The 19470-nt window shown below is 32.7% G+C and overlaps 1 protein-coding gene across 1 annotated transcript in view; it reads left to right on the plus strand.

Moving 5' to 3' along the window:
* The first annotated feature begins 413 nt into the window (after positions 1-413).
* The window catches only part of LOC128239038 (cubilin-like), a 159729-nt gene continuing 140672 nt past the window's right edge, over positions 414-19470 (plus strand). Inside the window, exon 1 of the mRNA XM_052955466.1 lies at positions 414-453. The gene's annotated coding sequence lies outside the window, so the exon portion shown is untranslated. The remainder of the gene's footprint in view (positions 454-19470) is intronic.

Below are 19470 nucleotides of genomic sequence, written 5' to 3' on the forward strand. Positions count from 1 at the left end.
TGCGCGCTTCTTCATTGATTTTAACCTGCATGTTTGATCATTTTTTAATTGTAAATTGCATTTGAAAATAAATAAATAAGACGGACGTTTGGCAGAAATTCCAGTCGTCTGGATACTGACAAAAGCCACCATTGATCGCTGGCACTTCCTTTTAAGAGTTCACAGGGGAATATAGCAATGACAAATGGCCTTCTATTGCTATTGCTATGTATAGGATATTAGAATGCGGCCTGTACAGTATATGCCAAGCCAGGGAGGCAGAAACAGAGTTGTGTATTTGTACTAAGCCTATACTATTCCAGTAATTGCCATTGGCTCAGAATTTGGCGAATCATTATAAACCAAACTTCTTCAGGTACTGCTTGAAAACAAATAAGAACTTGTTTACATGATAAGGTATAATCGTGTGTCGATGTGAATTACTCGAATTTGGAATTACCTCTAAACTTTCTGGTAATTTGTTTGATATTCAGTATTTAAAGACAATGATAGATTGAAGTTTTCATATTTTATTCTAAACATGTTTTACATGGTTCATTGCTAACGTCCTATAGTTTTAGGTGAGGTGGTAAAGAATTGATTTATCTTGTTGCGACAACATAAATATATCTATTTTGTTACAATCAGTAATCAGCATGTTTGTCAAAAAATAGTTGAATGTAAAATTTCTAATTTTCTTTTGCTGTAAATGCTAAGAGGATATATTGTATCATATCTTCGAAGCAATTCGAACAGAAAATATGATTAATTAGTTTTTTTATATCGTGAACTGTTTTGATTCATGCTTTTACCTTAATATGTTCGCTTGCTTTTGTTTGTGCATTACATAAAGAAGATGTATGTTCTTGGCTTCATAGTAAAGTTAACCGACCACCAACTAAGACATAAGAATCGGTTATGTGCTTGGTATGTCATCATGTGTATGGATTCGGAAGGTTCAAGGTGTGCAAGGATTTAGCTTTGTGCACTTTGTCAATCCGTTGTTATCATATTCACAATAAAAATACAGGTCCCGTCGAATTTAGATATTAGACTTCTGTTTGTGTAAACATATTACATTACTTTATGTAAATAAGAATTCCTTTCTATGTTCTATTCCATGACCTATCCTCATGAGACTAAGGCAAATACAAACGAGCGACGCATGGTTTTGCCTTAAATTTGCTTAACATGTATCCGGTAAAGGCTGGTCAGGGATAATTTGTTTATAATGACAAGTATCTGCAAATTTTGAAATGGAAAAACACACAAGGATCAATTTGTCTGCTATTTTTTGCATATCTAAATATTCCTGGATGGCTATTTGAATTGATGTCTGATGCTGCTAAGTTAAAGAAGAAGAGTAGTGCAAATGATACATTGAAAACACCTCTGGCGACAAGCCAAAAAGGACAAATGAGTAAGGTATAAAAAAATACTGTATCTCATTCAGTATGTATGTCATTGCAATAGTTCGACATGGAAGGATTACCGTTCAATATCAGTGCTTTGTGCTATCCAAGTATTGTACAAGACGTAAAGGTGGCCAGTTATTTAATCTCACTTATGAAAATGACAAAATGAAGGGAAATCACTAAGAACTAGGGATGCAAACGAATGGCAAAATTGATATTCGAATATTCGGTAATTCTTTGGAACGAATATTCGAATATTAAATTACCGAAATACATGCTATAAAAGTTGTACTAAACTATTATAATATTCGCTCAAGTAATAGCCGGGACATTTAAGCCCGACTTTGTCGTAACCACTACGCGCGGCGGACCCTGGATTTCACCAAATGAACCTCTGAAATTCCTCATTTCAGAAAGACAATAAGAAATACATTATGAGAAAAAAAAATCATTTATATTCCTGTGCCTTCACATTTGTAAACAACGTGAACTTAGATGGATTTCTGGTCAAATGGCGTTATACGCCAATGAAGGGTCTTTCCGTAGGACGAACAGCAGCGTTCTGGGATTGACCTGTACTAAATAAAACTATGGAAAAACCAAACCAACTCGCAAACTTGTTTATTCCTTAATTGGCATAGGCATTACAGAAAATAATTGATTTTTTGTGTCACTTCGACGCGTGATTAGTGTATTGTCATCACATTCACACCTCTGGCAGTATGGGCCAATCGTTGTAAAAACAAGATAAACGAACTTTAAACACAACAACAGAGTTGTAGGCAAAAGGTTTATTATTCTATTTATTCAACAACAAAACATCGAATATTCGAATACCGATTTTGTCATTCAAATACCAAACGTTTGATCGAATATTCATATTCGAATATTCGAAATTCGTTTGCATCCCTACTAAGAACTGTAATTCCTCAGTTTTTGTAATGTTAACATGTTTTTATGAACTGTGTATTAATGTTACCATGTGTATATGTAAATGTAAATGAATGATATCATGTCTAATGTAAATGTGTATGATTGGGTACAGACAGAATCCCATTTAGAATAGCGAAATTGACTCAACAAATTGAAATGCAATTTAAATTGCTTTTGAACACCTTATCATAATTTTGTATTGATGATTGAATTTCAAAGAATATGCAAGAATTACATTCGTTTCAGATGAGTTTAAATCACTGGACGGCCAAAAAAGGAAGAAGGACCATTATTTTGCCAAAATACTTTAACTATAAAGGCACATTTTGTAAATGAAAATAGAAAACGAGGTTGAATAGCCTGCTAAAGGTTGACTGGCGTTGAAATTGATAATTTATGTCCAAGAAATGTTCTAGTTTTGGAAGATCACATTGAATATTTTAGAAAACAAGGAGGAGTAGTTAGCTAATGGAAATAAGTTAAATATGTTTGTAATTAGACTCATTTGCATCTTGCCGTTGATTAACGTATTCTCGAAATAACAATTGATTGTAACCTTTCTCTCTGCTAGCAATCTCTAAAATAATGTCAATATAAATGGAAATTGCATATTCTTTACATTTAACTAGACATGACATTTGTTGATAATTATAATAATGTCGCATTATTATTACGTTTTTTCTGGTGGTTTATAGAAATATGTCAGTCACATGCACAAGAATTTTCACTGTTTCAATTAATAAAAATATCAAACCGATACTTTTCAAAGTTTTGAATTCTAAATAATCTCACACGTCTTAATTGAACGTCAGCGTGCAAAGAGCTGGGGGCACATTTCAATGACGTCATTTCCAAAATAACATTCTTTTTGTATATAGTTTTGCCCGACTGTTCTGAACAACTACAATAAACCTCATTTTTTATTGTTTAGGGAGGTTTGATGCTCACTTTGTGAAATATATTGCGATCTTACACTTAAAGGCGCCTTAAAGTAAACATTATTCTTAATAAATTACGCTCGTGTTATGTAACATGTAATTGTCGTCAAATCGCCATATTTGACAAAATCAAACAGGTTATTCGAAATATACTATACCTTTTAACTTTTCGAATAAAACGTATAAATATCATGTCATGATTTATTTAATATAGAAAAAACATAATAACGACGTTTGTTAAAATAATTTGTCTGCAGATTTGTTTAAAACATTTGCGAGCGAACTCTGTTACACATATTTTACAAACGTATACACATAGCAGGCATAAAGAATTAAACGAATAACATATCGGAACGCCTTACAAAAGTATAAACATAGCAGCATTTCAATTAAAAGGTATATGATGCAGTTCGGAGAGATGGCAGAATTTTGTTTGAATGGTTATTTATTTCTTATGCAATTACTTACTAGCCTACATTCAGGAAGAGTTCACAAATTTAAAAGCATATGTAAGACCTAATGATAGTTGATGTTGACGTCACAACCCATAAATGATCAACTATACGTTGTCTGCATATTTGCAGAATTACACAATGAAGAATCTGTAGGTGTGAACTTAAAACGAATAGGAGACTGAATTGTGTCTGGATATCTTGCAAAATATGACAGTAGTTTGTTATGATAATTGAATTTCCAAGAAATGTTTTCGTTTCGGAAGAATTAAATCAGTAACAGCGTGGCAGTTATCTGTCTTACGGCATGTAAGGAAATATGTGATAATTGGAAATTTACGTTGTCTTCAGTTTTTTATTATTTGATTAAAATGCTCGTAAACTTAGTTATCTTGTTTAGGAATAATGGCGATTAGGTCGTGTACCGTAATCGCGTTTATTTTCGCATGGGAACATCCGCCATTTTCATAATCGGGGCGAACCGGTTGGTTCGAACCATTTGGTTGCGAATGCATTTAGGAGTTCTCTCCCTTTCACTTCCGGTTTCGAAATTTCCTAGATTTACTTTCGTTATCTCGCAAAAAAGGTTTTTTTATCCAATTTAATCTTCAACAATCTTCTAAATTTAATATAGTTTTCAAATTAGTTTTGCAAGCTTTTCATAATCCCAGGCAGGGGTAAAGGCCGGAAACGGGTTAAATCTAACCCCGAACCCGCTCCAAAGAAAACAAAGACAAGGGCGGTACCGCCGACGAAGGAAGGCGAGGTGGCGGAGGTGGTGCGTTTGGTACCGGACGCGGACGAAGGGGAAACGGAGGCCGAAGGTGATAGTATTGGTCCTTTTATCGATTTTTTGCATGGCGTACCTATGATGATCAGTTCCGTCTGCGGCAGGCTATGTCTCCACAGCCATGGGATAAGATAAACCCTGATTTGTGGCTGAGGATCATGTCAATGCCTCAGCCCCTGCAAACATATAGACAACACTCTAATCCTTCTTTGGGCAATGCTAAAATGCCTTCTTGCCTTGATTTCAACAGGGGGTACTGTCACTGGAACCCCTGTAGATTTGCCCACAAATGTTCTATATGCATGTCGCCACGTCATGGCAAGTCAGGTTGTTCTCTCGCCATCAGTACCACTGGTGCCAGTCCCGATAATTTTGACCAGATGGGTAAAATGAACAGTAATATTTTTTGTTCCCAATACAGGATTAGGGGCCAGCAAGGCAGTAGAACCTTTGGACGAGTGTATGGCCAGCGAGGGTCTTACAATCGTCAGTAGTAATCATGCGTATATTCCAGGTATTTTGTCCTTAGCGCCCTCCCCAATTCACATACAACAATTACAAATCGAACTGCATGGTTATCCAAGCGATCAGGCTAAAGTCATACTTGATGGTTTTACATTTGGTTTTCCTTTGTATTACAGCGGTCCTAGGCAATCCTCATTTGCAACTAACCTTAAGTCTGCAAACTTGAATCAGGGCATAATTTTAGAAATAATTGCGAAAGAAGTTGCTGCAGGTCGTGGTAGCAGGCCATTTGTTTCAAGTCCATTTTTGAATCTTCGCTTGTCACCTATTGGACTGGTTCCCAAGAAGACCCCAGGAGACTTCAGGATGATACACCATCTGCCTTATCCAGTTGGTAATTCCAATTTTATTGACCCAGCCCTTTGCTCGGTCCAGTACACAAATTTTGACAAGGCCGTTGAAATGATACAAGATCTGGGACAAGGGGAAATGCTTTTCAAAATCGATATTAAGAGTGCATTCCGACTTTTGCCGGTTCATCCAAATGACTTTGATTTGCTTGGGTTCCATTTTGGGGGTAAAATTTATTTTGATAAATGCCTGCCATTCGGTTGTAGCATTTCTTGCAGTACCTTTGAAAAATTTGCCACTTTTATAGAATTTTGTGTGCGTAGAAAAGCATCGAGTGAGAATTTATTACATTACCTTGATGATTTTCTGGGTGGGGGCAGATGTGATACTACCGATTGTCAGCATCTGATGTCTGTATTTGTTAAGTGTATGGCAAATTTGGGGGTACCATTGGCAGACGAGAAAACAGAGGGTCCAGTAACTGTTCTTTGTTTTCTGGGTTTAGAGCTTGATTCAGGCGAACTTGTTGTACGCATGCCTCTGGAGAAAATTAAGGACATTGTTAAAAAATAAGAGTCTGTTGTAGCAAAATCGAGGGTAAAGTTGCGGGAAATGCAGTCGCTCATTGGTGCTTTGAATTTCGCCTGTAGAGCAATTCTTCCAGGTCGTCCCTTTTGCCGTAGGCTCATCAATTCCATATGTGGATTGTCAGAGCCGCATCATCATCTCCGGGTTACAAGGGCAATCAAGGCCGATCTGGAAATGTGGTTGATTTTCTTCAGCAAGTATAACGGAATTTCTATGTTTCATGATCATTTTTGGTGCTGTAATGCAGACGTTGAACTTTTCACGGACAGTGCAGGTGGCAAAGGCTTGGGCTTTGGTGTGTATTTTGAGGGCAACTGGTGCTATGATGCGTGGCCTGATAGTTGGCACGAGAAGGAGTTAACAAAAGACATAACGCTTTTAGAAATATTCCCAATGCTGGTGGCCATTAGATTATGGGGTGCCCAGCTGCAAAGCAAGAAAATTCAATTCAATTGTGATAATCAATCTGTGGTGGCGGTCATAAACACTATGACCTCAAAAAATGTTCATGTAATGGTGGTTTTAAGAAGTTTTACACTTGAGTGTTTGGCACATAATATCATGATCAGAGCTGCGCATCTCCCTGGTACAAAAAACTTATTATGTGACTCTTTATCTCGTTTACAGATCAGGCGGTTCAAAGAGTTGGCTCCAAGGGCCAATCCAGAACCAGAGCCGGTCCCAGCTCAAATATGGAGCATATTCACCACACAGCAACACAATTAATAGCTGCTAATTTTGGGGAACAAATTTGTTTAGAAGTGCTCACACAAATTTGCTGTGGTGGAAAATTCTAGGCGGCATGCTTCTGACTTGTGTTGCCATTCATATGATGGTCTTAACTATGGATAAACCTAGCAAGATCAATCATTCTAGTAATTTATTTAAGGATCTATCTCCCTTGACCATGGAGTTGAACCTGGGTTGGGAGGATGGATCGTGCAGGTTATTGGCGGAATATATCCATTAAATGCTGTTGGTTACAATTGCAAAAATTGGAATGTAATTAGGGACCAGGGTTAAGCCCGAATAGTTAAACACTAGGTTTCTCCCGTGTATCCCCTAATTTTTGGCTATTAGGAATTTGCGGAATTTGAAGCTTGTGGAAATTGGGAATGATTTGGATAAAGGATATAATTACGCAAAACATTATCGTAACCACAGCATTAGGCATTAGTTTTTATTTGGTTAACACATGTCGTTGGCGTGCCGCTTTGGGGTTTTCCCCTTATTCTCTGACTATGGCATAACCTAGCAGAGTAACATTGTGATCAAATATCTCCACATTATAGTTTCTATGATTTTTTCCTTTGTATCGATTTACTATTGTTATGTGCAATACAAACATAATATGTTTGTAATAGAATGTGCCATGCCAGTATTATGAACATTACAGTATTTTTGTATAATGTCTATAAAATATATATTTCTAGTCAATTAATTGTTTTATGGAAAATGTGAACAAATATATGTCTAGTTAATTTGTGTTATTTCCCATGTCGTAAAATAAAGGACATTAAATAGGCTTAAACTGATACAATATCCGTGCATTATCCAGAATCAATAAACCGTTGACTTATAAAAAAAGTTTTCGAAGAAGCAGTCTTTTGCAATTTTATTATTAATTTTATAAGCAAGTTTTAATGCATCAAATACAAATAGCATTAATGCCGACGACGTCCGGACTCCCACACGTTATTATATAATGTTTACATCCTTTAATTTCAGTTTGAATTGTTCAATCAAATATGGCACTTTGGCAACAAAGTCTCTTAGCATCAGCGAAACCAGTCACTTTAAACCTATATGGTACATTTCTTATCCTATTAATTTGACCTTGATCACATCTAAGCAACTGTACATGAAACATATTATATCAATATTGTTGAAGCTGTTTCTTAATTTAAGTCAATACTTTAGTATTCTAACTTTCCTATTCATAAAAGGAGGAATCGTCCAGTTTCAGCATATAAGACTAGGTTATTTCTTCATTTCCACATTTAGTGATTCAAATGAACGTTTGGTTTAACCGTTCTGAGTAATGGGCCGTGAAAAATAGAGGAGACGTACGCATGGTAAATTCAAACAATTGAATGGTAAATTCAAATCATTGATTGGAATAACTAAAAACATTGATTGGTTAAATGAAATCATGGTATGATATTCTTATACTACTACATATGAGTCCACACACCTCGTTATTGCTTTTTCCATGCATTTTGGTGAATTAAGTTGAATCGTTTAGACCACTTTATGTGGCAACATGACCATTGCATCCCAAACGCCTGGATATAGACTAAAGCAAAAATTGATTGCTGGCTTAAGTTTCTTCTCCACATTGGACATGCATTGAAGTATGGTTTTCTACGGCTATTACTAAGAATAATGGGACATTGAAAAACTGTCGGCATGCCAATTACCGCAGAAAGAAATAAGTTTAAGAATTTGTGTTAAGCCTATATTATTTCAGTAACTGTCGCTCTCTCAAGATTTTAAGAAACAACATTAAATAAACATTCTTGATACTGCTTTTAAATAAAGGTTCGTCGATAAACCTTTATCCTTCTGTCGATGTGAGTTAATATCATGTGGAATTCCAAAATAACTATTCGCTTATTATTTATTATATTAATATGCGTTTGTTCGGTTCGTTTAACAAGTTCAACATGTTCAATTTTCCTTCCTTGCTAAAGTTAAGGTCGAAAGTAAGTACAAGTTGACTTTGCTTCGAAACAGAATTATAGCGTGTCAAGCATTTTGTAAGAATATTTATTAGCACATTTGTCAAACATAGTTGAATAAAAACCAATTTGAATATCAATTTTGCCGTAATGTTTTGGAGTTATCGTAGTAGGAGTACACTTTGTATCATTGTGATTCAAAGCTACTCCTATCAATCTGAAAGTGAATTTTATCAGTGTCTGTCTTTTCGTTATTATTTATGCCTTTGTATTGGTAATTGCTTTGTGTTAAACATATTTTGTGTAATATGTTATATGTTTTTGCCTTAAAAGAACTGACAAACCACTGTTGTTTATAAAGTGGCAAAACTTACTCCAGGAACGATTCTTTCTGCATTGTTTGCATATTTGAATATATCATGATGGCTACTCAAGGTTTTGTGTGATGCTGTTGAGCTTACGTAGTAGTAGTGGTGTTAGTCTGCATTAGTGTGTTAGTCATTTTATAAGTTCTAATCGAAGTGCATAACAGTCGTCCAAGTTGCTACATTACGTTTAACATCCCAAGGACATATCGTCATACAAAATGTGCGTGCAGTAGAGTGGTTGATCTTACTTATGTAGAAAACAAGATGAAAGGAAATCACCAAGAAATCTTAATTCTTAATGTCAGTTCAAAATGATTTATATTTAAGGAATGAATTGCAAGATTGATGTCGTTATCGGGGTGTGAACGCAGTTGGGCTGGTTAAAGTGTGTGGAGTCCGAAGGTCGTGTCTGTATGTGCATGGGTATGATATAACTTGTTTGTAGGTATACGAGTTTACCTTAATGTTGCCATGTTAGTATGTGTATTTGTTTGGATGTTAACACTCTGTATGTACATTTGCATGAATGTAAACATGTTTTTGTGTAAGACATATAGGTTTATCTGTATACATGTTCACCTATTTGTATGTACATGTGTATGAATGTTTACATGGTCGTATTCATATGTGTATGAATGTTAATTTAGGTTAATGTAGGTCGTCTCCATTGGGATTATAGTGTAATTAAGTGCCCTTATAATCTTTTGATTTATGGACAGTCGGGGTGAACCCTATGTCAAAAAGTTTGGGCTAATGATTTACACCCGTTCTGTCTTATTGTATCTTGTCCGGCTTGTTTTTTCTTCTTTTCTAGTATTACTTATTATGTAAATAGTATACCGATAAATTCCTGCCATGTGCGATTAGATAAGTGTCTTAGTGTCTCTGTATTTTTTCTTATAATGGTTATATCAGTATTCAAATCCAACCCTGAAGGACAAAATAATCTAATATTTATTAAATGCTGTTAACTTGATTGCTCAATACTATGACACCATATATTTTATCAATCTGAATGACAATCAAATGAGATGTATTTGTATATATTAAAATGTGACTATTGTTTTTTTTTTTCTAAACATTCAACATTCTATAAATATGATACTTATGTGTGTATGTGTGTGTATAAATGTATGTCTTTTGTAAAGTTATACATACAATCATAGTTTTATTGATACATCGCTTTAACTGGACTGTGTTTTCTTATTTTGGGTCAATGGCCTTGTACTGCAATATATCTACATGTACGTTATTATAAAGATGGTTTTATACTTTTTTTGTTTTATAGCTACATTTGTTTTTTTTTAATGTTTTTTTTTCACTTTATATAATAAAAATATTTAACTTCCTTCTGCTAGAAATGCTCTAAAAACCCTTTATAGAATATATTTTTGTTCAGGATAAATATTATTTAAAAAAAAGAACTGTATGTACCAGTTTGTTGTTGCATATGATAATAGTATTCTATGCAATGGGTGAAAGCTAGTAGGTGTAAATTATGTATTTCCACGCTGGCTGTATTTCTTGTTTTCTGTTTTATTCTTACATGCAATGTATGTTTACTGTATGCATTGGGAAAACTGTATTAGTTGACATGATATTTAAATGTAGTTACAAACACTATAGATATTCTTATAGTTATTTAAACACAACATGTAATCATTATGTCTAATTTATACATATGTTCTTACAACTGTATGGGGTTAAATAATACAAAAAAGCGCCTTGACATATTTAATTTACTTGGAGAAAAAAGTTTGATATTGTCTGTGTTCAAGAAACTCAATTTATTTATGAATTTGAGAAATCAATATATTCAGAATGGAATGTAGAATGTTTTTACAGCCATGGGAAAACAAATGCTAGGAGAGTTGCTATATTATTTCGAAATAATTTAGACATTAAAATTAACAGTGTAATTAAGGACAATAATGGAAATTTTCTCTTGTTAAAATTATTGTATAATGATATTTCTTTTCTGTTAGCTAATATATACGCACCAAACACAGATTGTCCAGATTTTTTTAGTATGATTTTCAATAAAATAGATATTGAATAATATTGATAGGTTTATTATTTGTGGAGACTATAACGTAGTGCTAAATCCAGATTTAGACTATGTAAGCTATAAAACAATAAACAGTAATGTTAAAGCCAGGAAAGATTGTTTAATACTATTTCTGAAAAACAAATACTAGATCCATATAGAGAACTACACGGAGAGAAAAGAACCTACACTTGGAGAAGACTAAACCCTTTTCAGCAGGGTAGACTTGACTTATTTATGATATCAAATAATATGATAAATTTTGTGAGGAAATGTGAAACAGATATTTGTTAGAAATCAGATCATTCAATTATTGCTTTAGAATTATGTTTTTCTTTAACCAAACATGGTAAAGGACTATGAAAATTTAATAACTCACTTTTATTAGACATTGAATATTTAGAATGTATAAAAAGAAAGATTGATGATGTTATTTTACAATATCGTATTCCTGTATATGATAGTGATTTTGTGGTAGAAATGGACAGATCAGAAATACAGTTTGTAATTAATGATAAATTATTTTTAGAAACTTTGCTCATGGAAAATAGAGTTAAATCTATATCTTTTGCCAGTTACAAGTCTAAAAAAAGAAATAAACAAGAAGAAATATTGCTAAATGATATTTTAAAATTACACAGTAATATTACAGAAGATAATAAAGAACAGTTAATAATTTTAGAGACTGAGTTAAATAAATTAAGAGGTAGTAAGCTTAAAGGCTTTGTAATTAGATCTAGAGCAGACTGGAAACAAAATGGTGAGAAGGCTACCTCATATTTTTGCAACTTAGAAAAGAAAACTATTGCTGATAAACATATCCCATTTGTTGAAAGAGACGATTGCACTTTTATATATGAACAAGATGAAATTTTGAAAGAGTCTTACAAATTTTATGAAAATCTTTACAGTGAAAGGGAATCTGTTGATCTTGATCTACAAGAAGAACTAGATAATTGTGTTTATAATGTATTAAACAAACATCAGATAAGCTCCTTAGAAGGCCTTCTGACATATGATGAAGTATCATGTACTTTAAAACATATGAAAAATGATAAAAGTCCAGGATGTGATGGATTCACAGTAAATTTTTACAAAATATTTTGGTAAAATATTGGCAATTTTGTTGTTAGAGCAATAAACCATACCTTTGAGATAAGACATTGTAAAGATATAAAAGGTATATGTATCGATGGAGAGGAATATAAGATTTCACAATTTGCAGATGATACATCTTTATTATTAGATGGTACAGAGAAAACAGTAAAAACTGTCATAGAGCAGTTATATAGATTTTCACAATTATCAGGTTTAAAAGTAAATTTTGATAAGACGAAGTTAGTTTGAATTGGAACACTAGAATATTCTGCCAGATCCATTAAAACAAAATTCAAATTGTCATGAGGTGATACTAGATTTAAACTACTTGGTGTACATTTTGATGTAGATCTTAATAAAATGTGTGAACTAAACTTTATGAGAAACTGTTGAAAGTGAAGAATAGCATTCGATATTGGAAAAGAAGGAAATTAACACCTATAGGGAGACTTACTGTCGTAAAGTCAATTTTATTACCACTGTTTACACATTCATTTATCAGCTTACCAAATCCATCAAACGATTTTATGAAACAACTCAATGATTTATTCTCTGAGTTTGTATGGGATGGAAAACCTAAAATAAAAAGCACAGTGTTTTTGAAAGCTTTTACAGAAGGTGGTATAAATATGATAGATGTTGTGAGTTATATGTATAGTTTAAAAATAAAATGGCTTAAAAACTATATAGTACATAATGATAGTAAATATTTCAAAGTGATGGCCAGTTTATTTGATGTGGTTAAGATGTTTAATTGTGGTAAAATGTTTTGTGAAAATATTTGCCAAAAATTGTAAGATAATTTTTGGAAAGATGTAATAAAAGCATATATGCTATATATAGATAAAATATGAATAGTAAAGCAGTTTTTGCATATGCCTTTATTCTATAACCATAACTTTAAAAAGGGAAACTATGTATTTATACCTGCCTTATATAATAAGGGGTTACTCTATGTAAAAGACTTATTCGATTCAAATGGTAAAAATGTATAGTCTCAGTGCTTTAGAATTGATTGCTGGCAAAAAATTGAACTGTTTACATTACAATGGGCTCAAATCTGCAATAAATTCATATATGAAACAAAATATCATTGTGTTAAGAGACATTGACATTGCTCTTTGTAAAAACCCTTACATGAACTGTTATTTATATCCTATTTTAGTAAAACATGACCTAAATAGATTTCTTTACAAAACGTTTATCAAAAACACTGATACACCAACTAGTCAACAAAAGTGGGTGTTGTTATATGAACATATCAATATAAAATGGAAAGTTGCATATAGCTATGTATTCTATTGCACAAGAGACTCGTATATGCAATGGTTAAAGACAAGAATAATTTACAGGACACTACCAACAAAATCGTTGCTTTATAAAATGAAATTAGTTGATGATAAACTATGTTCTTTTTGTGAACACTGTGAAGAAACTCTCCTTTATCTTTTTTGGGATTGTAATAAAATACAGCCTTTGCTACAACATATTTTACAAAATGTGTATTCCATTGACCCAAATATTGTCATAGATAGTATGTTTGTTTTGTTAGGGTCTGGAAATAACAACTTCAGGTTTGATTTATTGTTCCTGGAATTTAAAAAAATCACATTTTTGTGTAAAAGAAAAAAAAAAGTTCCAACAGTGCCAGGGTTTATAAATAGCCTTAGACTGTCTCTGGATATTTATAATAGCACAACATTATCAGATAAGAAAAAAAGTGATTGGACAGTTGTAGAACGTTTTTTATTGTAACTACTTTTTCGATAAAATTATACTAGAAATAACAGTTCAATATAAAGCATACGTTGACATATTGTGATATACTTGCATGTCTATTTTTTATATATATTTTTTTTCTTTCCTTTTTTTCCTAACTTTGAAATCATTGATTTTGTACAGGGTTTTTAAAATGATACAGTAGAATACGTATGTATGAATGTTACTTTGCATGTTTTGTGTATGTCATTTGTACCTACTGTTTGAATAAACGAAAATGTCAAAAAAATAATAATATTCATATTCATATACGTATATATGTTAACATGTTCGTAATTATTATTTTATAAATGTAAACATATTTGTTTGTACATGTGTATGGATATTAACATGTTCGTATGCTAATGTGTTTGCATGTTAACATGTTCTTATTCATATGTGTATGAAGGTTAACATGTTTGTATGCACACGTGAATGAATGTTAGCATCGAATGACGTGTCCTTATATTGGTTTATAATCCACTTAAGTGACAGAATCCTGTTTAAAATAGTGAAACTAACTGAAAAATAGAAACAGAGAATAATTTAATGTCAAAAGACCTTGCCAAAATTTGACAGGAGTTGGTATTTATAAATAATAGATTCCTTGCAGAGGAGTTTAAATTATAAATTATGTTCCGATTATCCATAAAACGGCGTCTACAGAAATGATAATTGGTAATTTACGTCGTCTTCGTCTGTTCATTTAATTACAAAACGCGATCGTCTATTTAGTTGCTTTCATTTTAATAAGCTTATTGAATATACTTAAAATAGAACAAATAACAAGCCGTTGAATTATAAACAGTTAAGAAAGTATTGTTATGGAGCCCTTTTAGAAATTATTTTATAGGTAATAAAGAAAGTTGCCAACTCCACACATTGAAATGGTTTTATCAGCCTTTCTGTATCAAATTTAGTTGCATTTTATTTCATTCTATAGTCAAAAGGTTCGTATTATTTCCTACGCATTTCATGATAGATTTCTACCTTAATGAGTATTTTTTCATACATAGAGGAATTGTTACGTACTGGAAACACTATGAATCTGTTCGTTATCAGACGTTTTGGGATCTTACCGGGGAGGAACGCATTCTGCAAAAAAGTTAGATACCTATCTCTGCTAAAACAAGGCATTTATTTGGTAATATCAATAGGAATTGCATATCCTTCATAATTACTATATCCTAACATAAAATTCAGTTATATAGAGACGTCGCATTATAGTCCATTTTTTTACAAGGTTCACGATGGTGATGAATTCTTTTCTGATGACGTTCATTGTTTCGAATGTTATGGAACTATTTGGTAGTTTTCACTTCTGTAAAATTTTAGCCTGGTCTCAGGTCTGAGTCGACCTTCACCTCGTACAGAGCCGGCATTTTTTTTTACTGCCTTCATTTCGTAATGACGTTCCGTTCGCATATAATTTCGCGCGCTTTTATGTAAATCTACTATTTGAATATCTTTTTAGGCATGTTATAATTATCTTTAACATTTTTTTCTGTGTACGATAGCAATTATTCCCCCTTTATGAACACTATTTGTATATACATCTTTGGCTTCTCACTTTGTGAAACATAATACGATGTTCCATATATAAAACACTTCAGTACTATAATGTAAAATAGATTTTATATAGCGTCAAACGTTTTACCAAAACAGGATTTCGATATTCATGTTGAAAAAATAATCACTTAAAAACTTACACTAGTTGTCATGTAAACAAACAAGGGCTCGCTTGGTCAACGGTCCAAATTTGGATATAAATTCCTTTTATTTTTTTGTATTAAACGGTAGAACCAAGACGCATGTCAAATCCTATATACACTGATTTGTAGGTTTCATAAGGAATGAAATGTATGCGAGATATACCTAGTAGAAATGATTAAGAGTGTTTAAAAATATAATACCTTTCAAACCTGCAAGAAAACAAATGAAAATAACGTCAAGATGGCAGCATCGTTGTCGTAGTTGAGGAGACCATTTTGACGTCGATTTCGTGGTAAGACACTTTAGTAATGGCTATTCTAATATTTTTAAAGATATTGAGATAAAATTTAAATTGAATACGCTCAAGTGAATCATTTTTTCTTACGTTTTCTTGATTTTCTTAAGTGAATCAATCCCTCCCGATCTGCTTTATTTATCATTTAAGATATCGATTTCGTACCAAAAATACCGTTTCGGCCTTGAATTAAAAATTCATCCATAATGTCAAACGAAGTCTAAACAAAGTTAGACAGATTGAGTTTAGTTAAGACTCATTTTGAATCTAAATTTGGAAAGTTAATATCTAAATGCGCTGAAACTCTCAATGTGACGTGGGAATCGTTAATGAGTGCGCGCTTGATCATTGATTTTAACCTGCATGTTTGTTCATTTTTTAATCATAAATTGAATATGAAAAAAAATGAAATAATACGGGCGTTTGGCACAAATCCCAATCGTCTGGATATTGACAAAAACCACAATTGATCGCTGGCACTTTCTGACAAGAGGTAACAGTGGAATAAAACAATGACAAATGGCCTTCTATTGCTATTGTTAGGAATATGATATAAGAAGATGGCTTGTACAGTGTATGCCAATCAGGGCGGCAGAAATAGTTATGTGCATTTGTACTACACCTATACTATTTCAGTAATTACCATTGGCTCAGATTTTGGAGAAACATTATAAACCAAACTTCCCCAGGTACTGCTTGAAAACAAATAAGAACTTGTTTACATGATAAGGTATAATCGTGTGTCGATGTGAATTACTTGAATTTGGAATTACTTCTTAACTTTCTAGTAATTTGTTTGATATTCAGTAATTAAAGACAATGATAGATTGAAGTTTTCATATTTTCATACTTAACATGTTTTACATGGTTCATTGCTAACGTCCTATAGCTTTAGGTGGTATAGAATTGTTTTAACTTGATGCAACAACATAGATATATCTATTTTGTTACAATCAGTAATCAGCATGTTTGTCAAAAATAGTTGAATGTCAAATTTCTAATTTTCTTTTGCTGTAAATGCTAAGAGCATATATTTTACCATATCTTCGAAGCAGTTCGAACAGAAAATACGATTAATTAGTTTTTTATATAGTGAACTGTTTTGATTCATGATTTTACCTTGATATATCTTCTTGCTTTTGTTTGTGCTTAACATAAGGAAGATGTATGGCTTCTTGGCTTCAAAATAAAGTTAATCGAACACACACTAAGAAATAGGAATCGGTTATATGCTAGGTATGTCATAATGTATATGGATTTTGAAGGTTCTGGAAAAAAACAAATAAAAACATTTAATCTTATTTTGGCAACTTTGTAGACCACCTGAGCAAGAAGCGCAAGGGTTTAGCGTTGTGCTCACACACCGTTCTTTGTCAAATCGCTGTTATCATATTCACGATAAAAATGCAGGTCCCGTCGAATTTAGATATTAGACTTCTGTTTTTGTAAACATATTGCATTTCTTTATGCAAATAAGAATAACTTTCCAAGTTCTATTCCCTGACCTATCCTCATGAGACTGAGGCAAGTACAAAAGAGCGACGCATTGTTTTGCCTTAAATTTGCTTAACATGTTTCTGGTAGGGCTGATCAGAGATAATTTAATTATAATGACAAGTATCTGCATTTTTTTGAAATGGAAAAACACACAAGGATCAATTTGTCTGCCCTATTTTGCATAATATCTAAATATTTCTGGATGGTTATTGATGTTTGATGCTGCTTAGTTTAAGAAAAGTAGAAGTGCAAATGATACATTGAAAACACTAATATCGACAAGCCAAGCAGGATTAAAGAATACTTGTGTATGTCATTGCAATAGTTCGACTTAAGAGCACTTTTCCCTCAGTTTTAGTAACGTAATATGTGTGAATGAGCATGTATGTCAATGATAAAATGATCGCATGTATATGTGTATGAAGGTCAACATGTTTTATGAAATGTGTATGAATGTAAAATGTTTGTATGTACATGTATATGAATAATACTTTTTATCATTTTTGTATGTAAATGTGTATGATTTGGAACATGTTAGTATGTACATGAATATAAATGTTAACATGCTTGAATGCATATGTATATAAAAGTGAACGTGCCTAAATGATCTTGTGTAAATATATTAACTAAGATTAAAATGTATTGTCCTTATGATTTTGAACTATTCTTGATTTACCAAAGTGACATAATCCCATTTAGAATAGAGAAATTGACTAGTAAAATTGAAATTGAAATTAAATTGCTTTTGAACACCTTATAGCAATATGACAGAAGATTGTATTGATGATTGAATTTCCAAGAATATGCAATAATTTACATTCGTTTCAGAAGGTCAGAAGGACCATTTTGCCAAAAGACTCATTGGTAAATGGAAATAAAAGGAGAGGTTGAATAGCCTGCTAAAGGTTGAATGGAGTTGGAATAGATAATTAATGTCCAAGAAATACTATAGTTTTGGAAGATCGCAATGAGTATTTTTGAAAACAAGGCAGAGTTGTTAGCTAATGGAAACAAGTCAAATATGTTTGTAATCAGACTCATTTGCATCTTGCCGTTGATAAACGCATTCTCCAAATAACAATGGAATTTGACCTTTCTCTCTGCTAGCAATCTGTTAATTAATCTCAATTCAAATGGAAATTGCATATCCTTCACAAGTTCCTAAGCATGACATTTGATGATAATTATTATAATGTCGCATTATTATGTATTTCCGGTGGTTTATAGAAATATGTCAGTCTCATGCACAAGATATTTCACTGTTTGTTTAATGAAAATACCAAATCGACACTTTTCAATGTGTTGAAATGTAAATACTCTCACACGTCTTAATTGAACGTCAGGGTGCAAAGAGCTGGGGGTACATTTCACCGACGTAATTTCCAAAATAACGTTCCTTTCGCATATAGTTTAGCGCGACTCTTCAGATGAACTCTAATTGACCGTCATTGTTTATTGTTTCGGGACGTTTGATGCTCACTTTATGAAATATATTGCAAACAATTAGGGGCGCCTTAAAGTTAATCCAGAAACAAATTAAAAAAACATATGCAAGACCTAATAATAGTTGACGTGGACGTCACAGCCAGTACATGACCAACTTACTCTGTCTGACAAATCTGTAGGTGTGACCTTGAGCGAATAGGAGACTGATTTGTGTCTGGATATATTGCCAAATATGACAGTAGTTTGTTATGATAATTGAATTCCCAAGATTTGTTTTCGTTTCGGAATAATTAAGCCAGTAACAACTTGACAGTTTACTGTAATACGACATCTTAGGAAAACTGTGATAACTGGAAATTAACGTTGTCTTCGGTTTTTCATTATTTTATTAAAATGCTCGAAAACTTAGTTATCTTGTTAAAGAATAAAGGACAATAATTAGGCTAAATGGGATACAATATCCGTGCATTTACCAGAATGAATAAACCGTAGACTTATTAAAATGTTTTCGAAGTAGGAATCTTTTTGTAATATTATATTAATAAGCAAGTTTAAATGTATTAAATTGCACAAATGCCGACGACGTCTGGACTCCCTCATGCCACTGTTTAATGTTTACATCCTTTAATTTCAGCTTGAATTGTTCAATATGGCAC

This window comes from Mya arenaria, chromosome 6, assembly GCF_026914265.1.
Source record: "Mya arenaria isolate MELC-2E11 chromosome 6, ASM2691426v1".
Lineage (NCBI taxonomy): Eukaryota > Metazoa > Mollusca > Bivalvia > Myida > Myidae > Mya > Mya arenaria.